We start from the raw sequence: 16820 nt of genomic DNA on the forward strand, positions 1-16820 counted from the left end.
TGTTTTTATCCAAAACAATTTTGAAATAAATACATTCCTTAAATGGATTATGGCCCTTTCTCTTAAATTACCTTAAACAGCAGAGATGAACAAACCAAGACTGATATGCTTAAAACCCAGCTAAGGTTTATTTTAACTCTTTTCAGGCAAAGATCTCAAAGTAAATACCCATCTAAGACCACAGTATTCCTCTGGGAAGTGCACTTGACTCTGAATTATTCTAATAGCTTTATAAATGCATGAATAAGCTAAATGGATTATTCCACCAAACTCTGACATAATACTGTTATTACATTTGACTTGAAGACCTGAGCAGAGCACACACACATAATGCCTGAGTGAATTAGTGGTACACAAACACAGCTAGGAACAGTTGCTACTGCAGCAAGGTTATAACCTTATTATTATAAAGTGAATATGTCAATATATGTATTTATGTATCTACATTTAAGTGACTATACACTAAAAAGCTGTATTCTTGGACACAGAATAAGTCACAGATGAACACAAAAAAGCAAGAATCCTCACAAATAAAAAAGGACCCTCCTCTTCCACTGCTGCTTACCATGCTCCTCCTGTAGCACATTGTATAGGTTCTCTCCAGTTCCCAACTGTACACATTAGATGTGGGAGTTAGTCGATATTTGATGGGTGGAAAGTGTAGACACTCTTCATGATTTAAACCATGTCACAGGTCTTTCTTTCTTCCCTCATCCCTCTGGTGTGGTACAGTTTCAGAGAACTCCTGCTCCTTCTCACATTTATGCCTACAGGCTGCCCATTTCTGAGGATTCCTTCCAAGATGAAATTTCCATTCTGAAATGTCTTACTAGTTTCTTAAGAGGTGGAGTACTCACTGGAAACTCATGGTGTTAATCAAGCCCAAAACCCAATGAAAAATATTTTATCTGAAATGATAGAGCCAGGACAATAATTTCAAGTTTCTTCCAAATTAATGAGCTGTGCATGAAAACTAATTGCTCAGCACATTCTAATTTGCTATCTGAGGGAAAGATAGGAAGATGAACAAATGTTCAACCTGCTTCATAACTAACATTTCATACACAATTACGTATGTTTCATAAATACTTAAGTGCATTTGTGAAGTAGGCAAACTGGTATACATAAATGTAAGGTCTGGTTTATGTAAGGTCTGGTTTATGTAAGGTCCGGTTTATAAACCATAGTTAGCAGATAGAAATGCAAGCGGGCAGGAGACTTCCAGTAAAAGTAGTCATTAGTGATAATACCTTCAAATGATTTTCTGCTGTCTACAGTTGGCTGTAAGACTTTTCACCACTTTATGGATCAAGAATTCTCCAGCCAACAACTCAAATTTGTAAAATATAGCATGATCATCTGAGGGCTTGATTTATCTGCTGGATATGCGCTGTATTCTCCCCAAAGAAGGCCTATGTAGAAAGCAATCTAGGCATTACTAGCTTTCTGAGTCGAGTGCCTCATCTGAAAAAAAATTACAGCAATTGGTAAATAATTAATTTTTTTAAATTTTGTAAGACACCATTATTTCTAATGGTACCCTGGAAGTTGTTTATGTTTTGCTAATTCTAGCTGGTTTTTTGTCAAACCATGTGCTTTTGGGGAATATCCTACCAGAAATACAATGAGTTCTGCATTCTGAGTGACAGCTCTAGATTAACAGGTCAACAACATTGTAAAAAGGTCATTGAAAACGCCTCTGACAGACAGATTACTTTGAGTTTTAAGAGCTTCTGTGTACATCTGGCAGAAGGACTGGGCACTACATAAGATAAAACTTTCCAATAAATCTTGAGGAGACTAAAGAATTAAGTGGAACAGTCGAGTAAGTGGAATGAAGTGGAATAAACCCAATCTTCATGGCATGTTGCCACTGTGTTCCCAAATGGCTGCAAAATGAAACACGGTGAGAATGTGTGATCATCATGGAGCAATATGAGCAGCCAGAAGAAAAGAATTGAAGGCAAAACATTTTGAGGGTGTGTGGTAAATCAGATCAAAAGGGCCAAATTCATATCACATCGCCACTGGCTGCTAAGGCTTTAGCAGATTATTGTGTATGACAATACACAATAGCTTTGAGGATAGGCACATCACTTGTTTTTCTTTAGGTCTGTTGCCTAGTTGCCTGCTGTGGCAGCTAGGTAATGGAGATTACCTCATGTGCAAGTGGGAATGAATAGGCTACTGTGTACAAGTCTGTTGGGAAGAAGCATATTTTGGTTATCTTCAGCTCAGAGCAGGGTATTTTTGCAGGCAGTTCAAAGCAGAGTCATTAGGTTGCAGTGAACAGGGTGGTAGAGGAAACAGGAAAATAATAGGCAGTTGGATAACTTTTAAACTAGAATTAATCTGAGTTAATTTATTAGTCTTTTAGAAATTTTACCTCTGACTGTTTCTCTTCCACCGGTGGCCAATCCATGGCAGTCTCTGCTGCCTTGAGGTTAAAAAACCCCCACTACCTTTCTTGGGGATAGCTGTGGGTATGGACACCAAAATTGTTTAGTGTTCTTCAGTAGGCAGCATCTTACTTTGTGAAGTTCCCACTTCACAAATGTCACGACAACCTTCTGCCATAGAGCAGTGCAAAACAAGTTCCTACACTTCTGTTTCAGGACAAGCTAGATAGATAGGACACTGTCAGAGTAAAGCACTAATATGTTCTTTTGTCCCTGCTGCAGTGTCATACTAGGTCAGGAACAGGCCCTAGACAGTGAAAAATGGAAGAGCTTGAGCATTGAGGCTTGGCTAAAAGTGTGATAAAAACGAATTTAGCTGTAATCTGGCAGCTGTAAATTTAACTGTGATGGCAGAATATCTATAATTAGGAACTGGACAGGCAGGCAGATAGTATAGAAATAGCAAAAGAGCTAGCAAGCTTTTGGTGAGGTTTTCTGACTACTGTGGACGATTCTGAAACTAAAAGAAAATTATATTAATGAAGACAGCCCAATTACTTTTACAGTGTGTGTTTTGTATATCAGGGATCAAAGCTAGGGCAGTAAGACAAAAAAACCCTCAGACATTATAGTTTTATCACATGAAGAAACTTAAACAAATGGACAACTAGCAAGGCTAGCAAAGGTACTTTCCAAACCAGGAGATGGTAGCATTAAGTCAATATGGTGTATTTTTGGCTTTCAGATGAAACTGCTTGATGATCAATAAGTGCTCTTGCTATGTGTGTGAAAGGAAAAGACTGGCATGAACCCTGCAGAAATGCTCAGCAACAGGTCATGAACAATTCTAAGAAGTCTATAAAGTAAACCATAACAAAAGAAAGAAGCCTTGGGATTTATCTGAGATTTCCCCCATTAAGAGATGTGGCAGTATACACTTTGCTTATGCCGTCTGCACAAGTGAGAAACTCAGTCCAGTGCTCCAGGCACTGCTATATTAAATATTGATGGGAATTCTCTGTATAGGAGATTTTTCCTTCCAAGGAACTGATAAATAGTTAATGAGGAGTTAGGCAGCTGAGTCCATCCTGAATGGGTAATTCCTTCAGTAACAACAGTTTGGCTGCCCCTTGAGGGTCCATTTTTTTTCTCTCTCATACAACAAAATATAATTTAACTTAGGTTTATTATTTTGTAACCAAAAAAAAAATATACGTATTGATTGCTGGGTTCTAAATTATCTGAATGCCTTTGGAAATCTTTCCCTGCTCATAAATAAACAATGAACAAGTAGCTAGTCAGCATCTGTCTGATGAATTACAGTGTTTGAAGCATCACAGTCAATGTGATCTAGTCAATAATAGACAGCAGCAAAAAGATACCAGCCTACCAGGCACAAAATGAGTCCCTCTGTTACTTTTGCTCATTTCTTCCTACCCACACTGAATAAGTACACCCTCGCACATTCTAAACCTATGCTACTCCCATGGCAAGAGTCTCAGTACACTGAGCCAGCTGTTTGCCCATTGTGTGTTTATCAGCTATCAGCTGACTGCTTCTTTGTTAAAAAAAGAGAGGAAAAGTACTTTCTTTCCTGAGGATTTTGTGCTTAAAGAAGATGGCAACTGGAGCTGGGACCCCTTTATGTATCTACAGAGGAACATAGAGGTAGGAAACATTTCCTCCACAGCGCACTACTAATATCCTTCAGTCAGGCCGTGAAAGAAGAAAGCAGTGCTGGGAATCCTCAGGAACATCCAAGTCTGGGAAAGTGTATGTTATTTCTTTTCAGAAACTGACCTCAGGTGAGTTTTGACTTGTAGCTTGCATTAGAATAGAGAAGGTGAATGCTCACAGGCAATAGTCACCAGCTCAAATCAAATCCAAGAAATCTTCAGCTGCATCAGCTGTTCAGCAGCATACGCAGAGGTCTTGCTCCAGGTATGTGCTGGTTTTGGCTGGGATAGAGTTCATTTTCTTCATAGTAGCTGGTATGGGGCTATGTTCTGGGTTTGTGCTGAAAACAGTGTTGATGACACAGACATGTTTTCGTTACTGCTGAGCAGTGCTTACACAGAGTTGAGGCCTTTCCTGCCTCTCACCCCACCCCACCAGCAAGTTGGCTGGGTGTGCACAAGAAGTTGGGAGGGGACACAGCCGGGACAGCTGACCCCAGCTGATCACAGGGATATCCCGTACCATATGATGTCATGCTCAGCGTATAAAGCTGGGGGAAGAAGAAGGGAGCGAGGACATTTGGCGTGATGGTTTTTGTCTTCCCAAGTCACCGTTAGGCGTTATGGACCCCTGCTTTCCTGCAGATGGCTGAACACCTGCCTGCCAATGGGAAGTGGTGACTGAATTCCTTGGTTTGCTTTGCTTGCGTGCATAGCTTTTGCTTTACCTATTAATCTGTCTTTATCTCAACCCACAATTTTTCTCACTTTTACTCTTCTAATTCCCCCTCCCCCATGTGGGAGGAGGGAGCAAGCAGCTGTGTGGTGCTTAGTTGCCAGTTGGGATTAAACCACAACAGTTCTTTTTGGCACCCAACGTAGGGCTCAAAGGGTTTGAGATAATGACAGGTTTGACTGGAATGTGCCAGATCAAATTTATACCTGTTATTGCTGTTTAGCTATTAATTGACAGGCTTCTGTGCTAGCCATGGGGCTTGCTTGCCTTGCTGTATATTAGACTCTAGTGCTCATTAGTGGCTATTTTTTGATTTTGCTGCTTGCTGTAGTACTGTATTGCTTGTCATCTTACTCTGCTGTGCCTGGGAACACTTTGATAATAGCCATGGTGATGCACCTGGGCTGGCAGGTGTTTCTGTGCTGCTGCACTGGACAGGTTGGAACTCCAGTGTGAACTCAAGTTGAAGGGACTGTGATCTGTTGTCGTGAAAAGGAGTGGTTTGAACTGCTTAAAGGATCACCTTCAATGATATTAGTAAAAAAAAAGGATTTAATAGGAATTTATATAAAAAGGTGACCTCACAAAATTCGATGGCAAGGTTCACCCTGTTACTTAATACATGGATGAAACGCACAAAGGAAAATTAAGTCAGAATCAAACTAAAATTATGTACACAGAGACCAAAGATGCAATAGAGTAAAAGAGAAACAGACCAAGAAAGATTGAGTTAGAATTGATTTCTCATGATTTGTACACAGATCGGGAATGTAAAAAGGTAGGAGAGACCCTTCCATTGAGTCATGAGGTTCAGAGAAGACCCCCTACCTTTCTAAACTCCTGTCAGAGTCTAGGTGCAGCTAGATCAGCTCCCAGTCTTGGACTTGTTCAATAGTTTATATCTAAAGATACCATGAGTATAACAGCAGGCTGAGATTCATTCACAGTTGAATAACCTTCACGACAGTAATTTAAGTATAGATTTGAAAAGCAATATTTGTAATATGCTTGCTGTAGAATATTCAGGTTAGTACACACACATGCATAAAGACACTAAGAGATATACATAAGTGAGTAAAAGAGGTATATCTGTTAAAAATTCTCCTCAAGTTCAGTGAAAATATTCACATTAAATGCTTTGACATCTTTCTCAATGGATGAACGGTTGAGCCTCAAGGAGCAAAGAATATCAGCCCAAGTCTCATTGGCTTTCAGCAACAGGCCTCCGATCTTCACAAACTGAAGAGTTTACAAGCTCTGAGAAGCATCCCACTCAGAGGGACATGCTATTCGCAGCCTGCTGCAGTCCAGAAGAGCTTAAAGGGTCTCACTTGGTACCACTGTTTATAGGTTTGGGAGATGATTGGCTTTAGTCATCAGCAAATTACTGGGACGCCGGTAGCACTGGTACTGTTCCACATGAGTTACGATTCATTAAGGAAGGCTCCAAGGCTGTCAGTGAATGACTTAAGATTCAGAGACGGGATGTTCCAAGGCTGTCAGGAGAGGACTGATATATGTCCCAAGGTTGTCAGGAAATGACTAATTACCCCTACTCCCGTCCCCAGCCTCCACCAGGTAACAGGAGTCCTTGGTAGGGTCAGTGCAGCTCCCTGTCTTAGCCATGCAAGAGTTTCTGGTACGGGGAAGGGATGCTTAACCGCCCAACTCATTACACTTATGCTAAGACCTAGCAAGACTTCCCAAGTTCGTAGATCAGTCCAGAGTGGGGGAAGAAATGCACCACCACAATCCACCCCGAGACTAAAATTAATCCATCTGTCTCTCACAGAGTGGCAGTAATGTTGCCCCTTGCCTCTGTGCCTATAAACAGATCAATGCCATGTTCCAATTGTAATTTGAGGGAAATTTTCCATAGGTCTGCTTAATTCTAAATATTTGACAGATACAATTAAGCAATATTACACATGCAAGGAGGGTTTTGTAGCAGTGATATTTGTCTGACTGTCTTCCACATACTAATATGTAGAACAATGTTTAACAACAAGCATAATATAACAGAAATGAGCAAAATTATTATAGGATGTAACATTTGATTTAAAGTTCCTGTTGCTGTTGGTGACCATTCAAATAAGGTATCCCACCAGTTATGTTCTCCATCTTTATTCACTCTTTCCAGGATATGGTGTATCTTTTCTGCATCATGATGGACAGTAATTAGGGGTTTTTGTCTGTTGTCCGGAATTAGTTTGAGCAATTGATTCAGGTCATCACATTGCAGCAGTTTTCTCACCAATGTAAGATTCATTCCAATGGGGGTAGGTAGTAAGTCATGATATTATGTGTAGTTTGATTGTAGCAATTGCTAAGTTGTGACAGGAGCTTAATAGTTAAAATTGCATCCCACGATTTTGGTAAAATTACAAATACAGGTATTTGAGTGATTATATATCTCCACAGTGATATTGTCTGTAAGCATAGAACCTCAAAGGGTTCTCATACAAACACATCCATTTCCAAAATATATAAGCACAGTTTCAGGGGTTTCATCAGGATGTACTTCAAAATCACAAACATTTTGTTCAGTGTCAAGACAAATGTCTTTGGCCTTAATGGTATTACTTTCACAAGTGTATCCGTGTTGTTCCCACACAACTCATGCATCAACATCAATAGTTAGCCATTTGTTTCCATTTTGTTGGGCCCATACTCTATGTTCCAATGGATAGAGTATAGTTCCATGGTGATTTAATCCCAGTGCAATGATTGGGTATATGGTGTATACCGAAGCACTGTGTATTGTCAAAACAAAAGCTGTGGCTTTACTGCTGGTATGGTCATAAGTGAAATTGATTAGATGCCACCAAGAGTGGAATTCTCTTTCAAATTTAGTTACATTATACCAAATTACCTTTCACGTTTCAGTGGGTAAGATGCCATCATCGCCTTCCCTTATAATTGCCGCAACAGTAGATTGTATCCACAACTGGGCTTGAATGCAGCTAAGAGGTAGAGAAACATTATTTTGGGTAGTGCCCAATGCATTAATAATTAGCTGGTGGTCTTTCTCATTAGTTCTTTCCCACTTAGGCAATATATCAGCCAGAAGCCATTGACTAGTGCCTAATGCAGCCAAAGAAGATTGTGGATACACACCTGTGGATATACACCACCACACCTGTGGATGAGTCCATGTGACAGCAGGACACCCTGAAGTGTCTGTGGCTGTGGATGAACCGACTGCAGAGCAGGTATGTCTTAAAGAGTCTGTGGCTGTGGTTATGTCTGTGGTGCAGCAGGTATACCTCTGAAGGGATTGTGGCCCAAGGATAAGTCCACACTGGAGAAGATACACCTCAAAGCATCTGTGGCTGTGCATGAGGTCATGCTGGACCACCTGAAAGTGTGTGGCCATGGATAAGCCCACAACGGGGCAGGTATCTCCTGGAGACACTGCAGCTATGGGTAAAGCCATGCTGGAGCAGGTTTACTTCTGAAGGGACTGAGGCTGTTTGTAAGGCCATGCTGGAGCAGTTATATCTCTGAAGGCATTGTGGTCCATGGATTAGACCACACTGGAACAGTGGCACCTCAAAGCAACTGTGGCTGTGGATAAGTCTATGCCACAGCAGGTATACCCCTGAAGAGACTGTGGCTCATAGATAAGGCTCCACGTGGAGCAGGTACACCCCTAAGGGACTGCAGTCTATGGATAAGTCCAAGCCAGAGCAGGGGCAAGGAGAGGTATTCATTGCAATGTTAAACCCGATGGTCTGGTCCAAAGGGACCAGGGGTGGAGATTGTAATGGAAATTCCTTTACAGTGTTGTAACCCATGATTTGAGTTGCTTGTTATAGGAATTACTGTAGCAGGAACCACCTGAACCAATGGAGGACAAGCCTTACAAGAAGCAGTGCAAGTACAGCCATGATCTGACCTGAGCTGGTTTTGGTGCCCAATAACTCCATGCAACACACCACCTCTCTTGTCCTGAGTGACCACCACAACAGATGGAGCCCAAAGTCATGGACTAAATGAAGTCGATGGACATTTTGTGGACATTTGTGGACATTTTAAAGACATTTTATGGGGTTGGTCCATAGACTAAGGGAATAATATCTGTGTATTACATCAAAGGTTGGGAAAGGTGGTGGTGGTGGTTAATGAGGTTGTATTGGATAGTGTGGCACCTAGGCATGATGTAAATGGTATAGAATAAGGGGTGGAGAATGTGCTGGTTTTGGCTGGGATAGAGTTCATTTTCTTCATAGTAGCTGGTATGGGGCTATGTTCTGGGTTTGTGCTGAAAACAGTGTTGATAATGCCTAGATGGTTTCATTATTGCTGAGCAGTGCTTACACAGCATCAAGGCCTTTTCTGCTTCCCACACCACCAGTGAGTAGGCTGGGGGTGCACAAGAAGTTGGGAGGGGACACAGCCGGCAAAGCTGACCCCAACTGACCAAAGCGATATTCCAGACCATATGATGTCATGCTCAGCATATAAAGCTGGGGGAAGAATCATAGAACAGAATCATAGAATCATTTAGGTTGGAAAAGACCTTCAAGATCATCAAGTCCAACCATCAACCATGCCCACTAAATCATGTTATTGAATACCCTGTCTATGCACTTTTTGAATACCTCCAGGGATGGTGACTTAACCACTTCCCTGGGCAGCCTGTTCCAATGTGCGACAACCCTCTCAGTAAAAGAAATTTTTCCTAATATCTAACCTAAACCTCCCTTGCAGCAACTTGAGGCCATTTCCTCTCATCTTATCTTCAGACACCTGACAGAAGAGACAAGCACTCACCTTACTACAATCTCCTTTCAGGTAGTTGTAGAGAGCTATAAGGTCTCCCCTCAGACTCCTCTTCTCCAGACTAAACAACCCCAGCTCCCTCAGCTGCTCCTCATAAGACTCCAGGCCCCTCACCAACTTGGCTTCCCTTCTCTGGACATGCTCCAGCACCTCAATGTCTTTCCTGTAGTGAGGGGCCCAAAACTGAACACAGGACTCGAGGTGCAGCCTCACCAGTGCCGAGTACAGGGGAACGATCACCTCCCTGCTCCTGCTGGCCACACTGTTTCTGATGCAGGCCAGGATGCTGTTGGCCTTCTTGGCCACCTGGGCACACTGCTGGCTCATATTCAGCCGGCTGTCAACCAAGACACCCAGGTCTTTCTCTGCTGGGCAGCTTTCCAGCCACTCTTCCCCAAGCCTGTAGTGCTGCATGAGGTTGCTGTGACCAAAGTGCAGAACCCGACACTTGGCCTTATTGAACTTCATACGATTGGCCTCAGCCCATCGGTCCAGCCTGTCCAGATCTCTTTGTAGATTCTCTCTACCCTCAAGCAGACCGACCCTGCCTCCCAACTTGGTGTCATCTGCAAACTGGCTGAGGGTGCACTCAATCCCCTCATCCAAATCATTGATAAAGATATTAAAAAAAACGGGGCCCAACACCGAGCCCTGGGGAACACCACTTGTGACCTGCCGCCAACTGGATTTCACCCCTTTCACCGCAACCCTTTTGGGCTCATCCATCCATCCAGTTTTTCATCCAGCAAAGAGTACACTTGTCCAAGCCATGAGCCGCAAGCTTCTCAAGGAGTATGCCGTGAGAGACAGTGTCAAACGCCCCGCTGAAGTCAAGGAGGATAACATCCACAGTTTTTCCTTCATCCACTAGGCGGGTCACCTGGTCATAGAAGGAGATCAGGTTGGTCAAGAAGAATGAAGCGAGGACATTTGGAGTGATGGTGTTTGTCTTCCTAAGTAACCATTACGTGTGATGGAGCCCCGCTTTCCTGGAGATGGCTGAACATCTGCCTGCCAATGGGAAGTGGTGACTGAATTCCTTGGTTTTGCTTTGCCTATGAAACTGTCTTTATCTCAACCCATGAGTTTCTTCACTTTTACTCCTCTGATTCTCTCCCCCATCCTGATGTGGGGGGAGTGAGCAAGCAGATTTGTGGTGCTTAATTGCTGGCTGGGGTTAAACCACAACAGTAGACAAGACAAAAGCCAGTGCGTAGAGACTGTTGGAATCTTGTTCAGGCTTTCCAGGTCACCTGTCATGAGCATATCCAACTTTTCGTAGTGCCTGTATCTGTTTGGTAGCTGTTCCTGTTCAGTTCAGTAGATAAACATAGGTCATTGGGGTGTTGATCTAATGTTTCTAAAATCCAGTAAGCATTTCACAGGTATTTTAAGAGAAAACATAGCAAAGAATATTAAGGTTTTGTAGTTGTAGGGAGGATGTTAAGATACAAAAACATAACAGGTTTTGTACAGGTATTTAAATATTTTGCTAGTATGGATAGGCATAGTCAGCTTAGTGCATGAAACAATAAAATTGCTGACAATGCAACATACCATGTGAAAGACTACCTTGTAGCAGATAAACTGAATACTTTATAGTTGGGCCACCTTCACTCCACATTACCTTAAACCATAGTAAAACGTGAGCTACTCCATTGCACAAATAATGCTTGCTATTTCTGCTATAAAAGGACAATCCTGAACATAGTGCAAAAAACAAGCAGATTTTGTGATATGCATTAGAGAGATCTGTAGAGGAGGACTGAACATAAACATTTCATAAGGCAATAAATCAGTGTTAGATTAAATAAGGAAACCTGAGGATCAACAGCCACCTCTTAAGTTAATGGGGGAAGAAATTGTTTGGCTTGCATTTTTATGTTTTACAAGTAGTCCTATTTTCCCAAGACAATATATCTGAGTATTAAGGAAAAGAATTTATCTGAATACAATAGAATACTATACCTGATGTATAAAATTCTGATCAGTTAGTCCCAAAGCCTTACTACCACAAAATAAGAGGGGTTACTGCCTATTTCAACACAACAGGTGCAGAGAAATACAAAGAATGCATATTTCAAACCAAACAGATCCTCTATCCTCAGGGGACTTTATCTGAATGGAGAAAGTTTGCATTTGTTGCTAGCAGTCCACAGGAGTCTGGTTTGTCACTGCAGCTATTGATCATGCTGACAGCACCCTTTTACCAAAAGGCACTGCTTTTCAGCCTCTTCCCCAGCTGCCCCCATATTTATGGATAGAATAACAATGTATGCCATTTTCTGTCAATGCAGCCACACTCCTCTGTTCTGCAGCTTTTCTCCTACTGTGGTCTTAGTCACCTTTAACACAGACAGGAGTAAATTTGGCTTGTCATTCACAGATTTTTTTTTTTCTTCATAAATTCATAATTCTACAGAGAGCAACCTGATTATCTAGGAAGTAGAGCACAACCCAGTAGGTTGCAAGCAGCTACCCACAGTAAGACAGAGTGCATGCAGCAGACAGGGCCCTTGCATTACCCTTTTAGGCTCTACTTTGAGTCATGAAGGCAAGAACATAAGAAGTTGAAATTAGTCCTGCTGGATCAGACCAAACGATCTAGCACAGTGTCTTGTCTCTGTCAATAATCAAATACAGATGGTAAGGGAAGTTACTTACAAACATAGCACAAGCTTGTGAGATGCTTTCTCCATGTTGGTAGATTATAATGCACCATGGAATGTGACAGAAGCTGAAGGTTTATTCTCAACTTAATGTAGAGGAATTGATGCCAGTGAAAGATGAGGTTTGTGTACTTTTATCAGAGTTCCCATTAAAAAGAAATAATTCATCTGAGTACCGCTCAGTATTGCCTGATGAATAAAGGTGATAATGCTCCTGTGTTTACAACTTCATGCAATTTAAAGAGGAACATCAATAGTCCATGAATAGCAGCTAAATCAGTCTGCAAACCACAGCAGTGATGACAACAGCTCTTGAAGAAACTACTTCAAAGATTTGTTTGCTTGTATAAATGGACATGCTTCTAGTAAGTCTTCACCAATCTTAGGCCGGGGCATCACCTTTAAATAGGTGCCAACAACAGTTTAGAGTGAGACAAACTTTCATTTGTTTCTTTGGTGGGATGAAAACCACAAACCACCAGACCCTGGGTATGGTTACATTTACAGACTATGTGGCTAAAAAGCAGGTATGCTGAACAATTTGTCTGAGAAGAAGGAGGAATGTTTGTAGACGTTGTTTGTCTTTGTAATGTGCTTAGTGGATTGGGCTGAAGTGAATAGGTTAATAGTTAGGAAACACATGTTAGAGAGTCTGTCCGAAGACAGCATAGACTGGAGCAAACCTCACTCGTCCTGACAGATTTTGTGAAGAAACTGGAGTGCAACATAGAGAAGCTATCAGAGAGAATACTGTGGCTACAATGAAATGTTGGAATGGAGCACTGTCAATGGGACAGATGGACAAAAGGGTTAAGGAGAGAAAAGAGGGACTCCAATAGACTTTGGAGAGTAACGGCCTTGGTAGACAAGTGTGCAAATACCAGAGTGATGGACATATTGCTACAGTGAATCCTAGGGAGCAGCTCGTGTAATTCAAGTACAGCAAATCACATGGCTCAGATAAAACTCAACCAAGAGTACCAAAGGAAATAAAAGTGCAAAATAGTAGAAACACCAATGAGGAAGCTGAATATAATGGCCACTAAACACAGAGCAAAAGAAGAAGCAACTGTTTTGCACTCTGTATATTCTACTTGTAGAATTCGTTGTCAGAGTGAGGTGACTGAATGAAACCCAGACACAAGGTAGGGCTGGTTCATGCTGTGACTTAATGGTAACTCTACAGTTATCCAAGTGATAGGCAGTCTGCTCTCAAGTTTTGGCACATAGGAACTTAAGGGGGAAGGGAAGGAGTTTAGAAAAAAGTGTGTCATGCCTCAGCTGCCTGTAATATTATTGGTGAGTACATTACAAAATATGCCTTCTCCGCAGGATTAAGACCGGCCATTACCCAGGGCCAGTGACTATTTCTGAATGATAAGAGTTGCCCACTACAAAGATTGTTGTTTCTTTTTTAGTGTGTTTCTCTATCAAGCCTCCGATCTTTGATCAGCTTCTGGATTAGTTTTGCCACAGCAAGTGTATTTCTCTGACAGTCTGCTGGCCAGTGAATCAAGTCTGTGCTCAGAGGCAAATGCATTCTAAGGCCTACCTCTAGTGTCTCTACATTAGTGTATGAAGCTTGAGCAACAGTCAGAAAGAATTTCAAGATCATGACTGGTTGCAGGGCTATAGCGTGAGCACAGTCACAGAGACTGAGTCGGACAGCATGTGCACAGGCTTCTCTGGGGAGAGAAGAAAAGGAGGAAAGATTGCATCCTGTATAAAGGAGCTTCTTGTCAGTACAGCTCCAGTATGAAATCAGAGGCTTATCTTTTGGTGGTCTTTGAATCAAGATCAATGCACCCTGGGGATATTATGGGGATATAAAGGGGAAAGCAGCTTATAAAAAATATGTCACATGCCTCAGCCACCTGTGGCGGTTGGGTAAAATATAACATTTGTTTGCTGAAGTACTTAGGGAGAAGGCCAAATCTCAGGTGGAACTAAACCCAGGTCTAGACTTAGAGGATAATGTAACTTTAGTAAATATGCTAGTAGCGAAAGGAAGTTTGGAGTAAACATGGGCCAGTTGTTGAACAAGGAAGACAACCTAATTAGTAGTAATCAATAGCTTGGTATCTGGTTGCAGCTAGGAGCAAATGGAGTTGAGGCCTATATGCTTCAACAATTTAATTGGTAATGTGGATGTTAAGAAAGCAATTTGTGAATGATAGTAAATGAGGGGAAGAGATTATTAAGATGGGAAGTAAAACCTTAGTCCTAATGGACCTCAAGAAACTTGAAGATTGATCAACAGTCATCTTAAGCAGTTCAAGAAGTGTAAATTCTACACATGGGCATAAAAGCCTAATTCATGCACAAATATAAGCTGGAACTGATTAGTTGAGTAGCAGCCCTGATGTAAATGCCTGAAAGTGGCAGTGAATACCAAGCAAAATATAAGCCAGCATTGCAACCACATCATAAATAAAGGGAAGTGCACAATGCCTATTAGGAGGATCCTGGCCAGCAGATCAAGGCAAGTTACTGTATGTTGTTTCTCAGTCCCTGTGAGGCTGCACCTAAAATACTGTGTCCGGTTTTTGGTTCCAGATGAAGAGCCGTAAGGAGAAAGAGTGTCAAACAGAAGCTACCAAGATATTTAGGAGCCTAGAGCACGCTAGCTTCAAGGAGAAGTTGAGAGAGATAGGCTTGTTCAGTATGATAGCAGCCTACAACTGCTGGAAAGGAATTTATGATTTGATGTAGCCAAAGTCTTTCCACTAGAAGAAAATAGTAGGAGCAATGAACACTTACTGCAGCTGGGAGGTTCAGATTAAATGTTTGGGAAAAATTCCTGAAAAAGATCATATGGCTGCCCAGGAATAGTGAAAGAACTGTAGGATCTCCAGGCTTGGAGGTTTTCATGACTTGACTAGACAAAGTCATGCCTTACCTCATCTACAGCTGGTGATAATTTTGCTTCAGGGAAGATGCTGAAATAGATGACTTCCAGAGGAACCTTCCAACAAACATTCTCTGAATCAATGACTACCTCACAGTTAAGTATAAAATTTTCTTCATACACTGTATGTTGTTTGATTTCCACTGCATCAAAACAGGTTAGTTTAGATGAAGCTCAGATGCTACTCTCAGAGTGTTCTTTTAAATATCCTTTGCCTTAAAGGAAAGACTAGCAACGGAATTATGCTTCTGTAAATTGGCAGAAGACCTATAGCTTAGGATAAAACCTATTTTCACGTTGGTTTGTCCTATACCACCTTTGCCAGGAAGAAATGCATATTTTGCTTTGCAGCACCACTTCATTTGAGAGGATAGTGTTGAGTTAGTAGCAGCAGCAAAGGTCAGGAGATTAGGGAGAAAAACTAATTGCATACTATAAACAACCCAAATATACTTCATTCTGCAACAGGGCTTTTATCAGCTCTTGTTTTATCAGAAATCAATCCATCCCTTCACAGTTTCCTTGTTCATGGGATAAAAAATTAGAGCTTGCAGTAGTAAATATGGGAACTATAGCTATAATTCATCAGTTCTTTTATCTCTGATAAGCTTGCATTATTCACAATCGAAGGTCCATGTATCTGTCATTTTACCAGGGAATGTGACATTTATTTCTATAAACCATTTATACAGATAAACTCACAAAACTGAGTCCACAGACCCACCTGGAATAACTTTCCAGTGCACTTATACTGAAAAGACTTTATTGGTCTTTTATAGCTTGCATAGCTTCAGAAACAAACCTTACCTAGCTGGAAGCTCATTTCTTTTCAGGTATTATAATGTAACAAACCTTAGGGCTATATTCTCTCTGTCTGAAAATGTGTAACAGCCTTTGTCTTCAGTATATGATTTCCTTGAGAGTCAATCAGAAACACATGGGTAGCTAGAACACAGACTTTTAACAGCAGTCTTCAGCATTCTTCTGTAATCATCTAAGCTCAAAACTCAGAAAGGAATGTGCGATTAACACCAAAAAAAAAAAAAAAAGATTCAAGCCATCCTCCACACACCATAAAAGGACTTTTCAGAAGACTGTTGTTTAGCTGGCATCATAGGAAGTGTCTGGTGCTCCAGAAATGTGGGGAAAAGGTCAGGCCCATGCTCTAAGATTCATATAGGAAAAGAAAAGAAGAAGGAAGAGCAAACAGAACAGAAGGAGGAAGACAGAGAAAGGCACAAAAAATCAGACAGATCCCTCTGGGGCTAAGCTTTTCTTGGCACAGTGGCAGGGGTAACGCCTGGCAGTACAGGTCCAGCCTCCCCAGCTGACAGCACTGATCAAGTGGGAAACACAGACTTTCCTTTCCAGGGCATAGGCTCTCTTGGACCCACAGGCAAAGCACAGCCTCTTGCCATGACCTGGGGCAGAGGGGAAGGGGCACTCGAGAGAGATGGGGAAGCAGCCAGCACCATTTCAGCTACCTTCCCTGTGCCTCCCTCTGGCTCCCAGCTTGGTCCAAGTCCCACTGGACTCAGGCCAGAGGGATGCACCAGGAGTAGGGGGAGTGCTGGCTGCAGGTGGTCTCCTTGCTTAGTGTGGAGAGGAGGGAAGAAAAGAGAGAGAGAGAACATGTGTCTCAGAACC

At 41.8% G+C, this 16820-nt stretch overlaps 1 long non-coding RNA gene across 1 annotated transcript in view; it reads left to right on the top strand.

The window, feature by feature from the left end:
• The first annotated feature begins 3934 nt into the window (after nt 1–3934).
• The window catches only part of LOC142026433 (uncharacterized), a 42307-nt gene continuing 29421 nt past the window's right edge, over nt 3935–16820 (top strand). The window contains exons 1-2 of the long non-coding RNA XR_012648811.1: nt 3935–4067; nt 7863–8023. This is a non-coding gene — a long non-coding RNA (uncharacterized LOC142026433). The remainder of the gene's footprint in view (nt 4068–7862; nt 8024–16820) is intronic.

This window comes from Buteo buteo, chromosome Z (assembly GCF_964188355.1).
Source record: "Buteo buteo chromosome Z, bButBut1.hap1.1, whole genome shotgun sequence".
In the NCBI taxonomy this organism is placed as follows: domain Eukaryota; kingdom Metazoa; phylum Chordata; class Aves; order Accipitriformes; family Accipitridae; genus Buteo; species Buteo buteo.